Here is a 3,966-nt window from a genome sequence, read left to right as displayed (position 1 = left end):
ATCCATCCATCCATCCATCCATCCATCCATCCATCCATCCATCCATCCATCTCTCTCTCTTTCTCTCTCTCTCCCTCTCCTCCCCTCCCTCTCCCTCTCCCTCTCTCTCCCCTCTCTCTCCCCTCTCTCTCTCTCTCTCTACACTGGCCCCTCCTCAAAGCGGGCTTCCAGTAGGGCGGTGTACATCACCCACACACCTCCACAAAATCAGTATAAACCAGTTTAAAATTCTCATTATCACAACTTATACGAACACCCCAGGCGACTTATTCCCTTCCGTTCCCCCACCCCACCCATGGGAGGCCTAGGTGGTACTCTTATTTCCCTCTTTCTCATATACTTTTAACATACTATTGGTCATAGCTGGTGTCTACGTCTCAATAGATTTCTGTCACAGAATTAAAGAAAACAGTCCGAGTTCAATAAAATATTTTACCACAATTTTGACTTTTAGCTAGAACCACCAAAATGCATTGGCTCATCTATGCGTTATGGAAGGAAAAATTAATACCTAGCATTTATATAGTGTTATAGTGTCCAAAGGCTCTTCCCATCATGTTTTAATCTTTACATCAACCCTGTCAAGGAGGTAATATTATCCACAGATTGGGGGGAAGGGGATGGCTAAGGGAAAATGACTTCCCTCGGGCCACCTAATAAGTCCTTGACAGAAACAAGGGGGCAGGAACCTGTGGGATTTGAACTAGCTGGTCCTGGATTCAGACCTATGGCATCTCAAGTCCAGTTTCGCTGATAGGTTGGCAGTAGGCTCTAAACAGAGAAAACAAAGTTCTTCACACAAGGTCTAATTAATTTATGGATGTGATACACAGTGTGGGTTATGCTACTGAACAATTATTCTGTTGACAGAACACTGTCATAATGTAATTTCAGCAGAAGAAAGGAGGACGCGTGGAGCTCACGGCCATGAAATGCAGCTGTTCATTTGGATCAGTGGTCTTCAGCCAATGGGTCAGCAGGCTTAGTGGGGTCATGGAACAGCCACTTGGCGGGGGGGGGAGCTGTATTTTGGAAGAGTCCTCTTAATAATGTGCATGCCCTCGCTTGCTGTGCACACACAGCAAGAGAAGGGGCAAGATTTTCAGAATGGAAGAAAATGCATTAAAAAGGGGACAGTTTAAACCCGGTCTGCTGTCGCCCCCCCCCCCCTCCATTGGAGGCTGTGAGCAGGTGCCGGGCCCTATCCCCCATCTCCCAGGGCAGCAGGAGCTGACCTGTGGCCATGGTGAACAGCTCGGCCAGAGAGTAGTGCGCCAGCACGGGGGAAGCCACCAGGTGCTGGCTGGGTAGCCGTGCTGTGGGAAAGGCTGGGCATGGGGACCTGGCCAGTGCCCCCCCCCCCATTCTGAAATGATGTGTACCCGTAGACATGGGTTACCCCCTATCCCCATTAGTGGTATGCCACTGGGGGTGTCCAACTCTGGCCCTCCAGATGTTCATGCACTGCAATTCCCTGGCAATTCCCTGATGGGGATCATAGTCCATGAACATCTGGAGGGCCAGAATTAGACACCCCTGGTTTAAACTTTAGAATGGGGGAAGAAGGCTGGAGAAGACCCTGTGCAGAATCTACCCCTCCCCCCAGCTTCTGGGTCCTCAGGCCATTATTTATTTCCTGCCTCCATGAAGGAAACTAGTGGGATCCTGAGACCTTGTATCTTGGTTTTCCAACCTCCAGGGGCAGCCTTAGGTTTACCCAGCTGTTTTTAAATAAAAATATTTTAAACATCTTAAAACTCACATGCTCTCGGGGTTGACTTTTTCCTTGCCTTCCTCTGAATTAACATCACTGGTTGTTGAATGTCGGCAGAGGTGGAGCGCTCACGGGGACATGTGAGTCACATCTCCCCGGGTGCATGCCAGCTGGTCACATGGGGGGGCGGAGAATCTCCCCACACACCACGCCCCTCGGCCCACCCAGTCAGGCTAAGGTAAATAGGGCACGGGGGTCAGGGCGCCCGGAGCAGCTGTTGCCCTGGGCACTATTCCCCCCCTCTTTGTGAAAGAACCTACTCTTTGCTCTGAACCCCAGACATTTCCATTACTACTTTCAGCTTTTAGGATGGCCAACATGTTAAGCCTGTTAACAGATTTATGGAGGAGAAGTCGATCTATGGCTTCCAATCTTGATCCTCCTTGATCTCAGATTGCAAATGCCTTAGCAGAGCAGGTGCTCAGGTGCAGCAGCAGCAGCAGCAGCAGCAGAAGGCCATTGCTTTCACATCCTGCGTGTGAGCTCCCAAAGGCACCTGGTGGGCCACTGCAAGTAGCAGAGTGCTGGACTAGATGGACTCTGGTCTGATCCAGCAGGCTAGTTCTTATGTTCTTATGTTCTTAAGCCTACGCAAACCCATGTGAAACCATCTTGTGGGACAGGGTGCAACAAACAAAAAGAACTAGAAAAGATTTGCAGAGCCACACCATGTGGGTGAGTGTCAGAGCCAGCTCAAAGCAGAGCAAATGCATTCAGGAGATGGAGCGTCATTTAACAAAGAGCCCCTTTTTTGCTCCAACCTGCCTTCAGGGAGCCAGTTTCTGGCCAGACTCCCTTTCTCCTCCGTCACGGGGACATTTCAGTCCTCAAATGGTTCGGAACAAGCCAAGGAGCATCACAGGGTGGGGGAACAGGAGGGAAGACAAGAAAATGAATCCATTCTTTGCTTCATCCAGAGAGGTCAGTCAGAAGAACCCTTTTCTTATCCATGGTTCTTAGGCAGCATAGCTAAATGGAACCTCCACATTCAGGTGCAATGTACCTCTGAATTAGCAAAAACTGGGGACAAACATCAGGGGACAGGTACAGCCTTTTTGACCACAGAAGGTTCTGGTTGGGAAGGACTGGTGTTGGGAACAGGATGCTTGACAAATGAGATCTTGGTTACATTCGGCAAGATTGTACTCTGCTTCTTATGAAGGATAAATTTATCAGCGGCTATCCTCTGTGATAACTAAATAGAATCTCCTTGTTACAAGGAGGGGGCAAAGTATTGCTTTCATGACTCGCTTGTGGGCTTCCCTTCTTAAAGAGAGGCTGGATTGCCATCTGTCAGGAGTGCTTTGACTGTGTGTGTTCCTTCGTTGCAGGGGGTTGGACTTGATGGCCTCTTGGGGTCTCTTCCAACTTTATGATTCTATGATCTGACAGGATGCTAGACTAGACTGACCTTTGGCTTCATACAGCAGGATTCGGCTTTATGTTCTCATGAGCAACTGAGGATAAGTTGACAGCTCCTACCCTTGTATGCCATTGCGTGCGTTTGCTCAACCAGGAGAAAACATGGAAGGCATTTCAGATGCAGTGACATCATTTCCAGGCGTCCAGCTACAAAACTGCAGTTGCCGTTTGCCCACTTCTGGCAGGGACTCCCCTGCTGGTGCTCCCAGTCCTTCTGCTGGTGGTCAGAGGGGCAGTAGAGGAAAACTGGGGGCCAGGGGTGGGGAGATGATGTTACACAAAAAAGACCCAGAAATTACAGAGATAGGGGCAGTGGCGGGATCCAGAAATTTTAGTAACAGGTTCCCATGGTGGTGGTATTCAAACTGTGGCATAGCACCAATGGGGTGGGGTGGGGCACGATGGGGCGTGGCCAGGCATTCCAGGGGCGGGGCATTCCTGGGCGGGGCTGTGACAAGGATGCAGCCGCTGCACCGGTCTTTGGGCGGGAAACGAATGCACGCAGGCACAGGCTGCCATGCACGCTGGTGCACCTCCTGCCAGACTGCTTCAAATTCTGCACGCTACTGCTGAGAGGAGGGGCGTAACTAAGGCAAAAACCACGTGGCAAAATCACCAATTAGTAACCCCCTCTTGGCACACACAAATAATTAGTAACCTACTCTTGGGAACCTGTGAGAACCTGCTGGATCCCACCTCTGGATAGGGGTTTTTAATCATAGAGATTGGGGATAATCCTAGGACACCATAAATTGTGGTGATGTCACATC

The sequence above is a fragment of the Sphaerodactylus townsendi genome, linkage group LG01 (assembly GCF_021028975.2).
Source record: "Sphaerodactylus townsendi isolate TG3544 linkage group LG01, MPM_Stown_v2.3, whole genome shotgun sequence".
NCBI lineage: Eukaryota > Metazoa > Chordata > Lepidosauria > Squamata > Sphaerodactylidae > Sphaerodactylus > Sphaerodactylus townsendi.
This window is presented reverse-complemented; position numbering follows the sequence as displayed.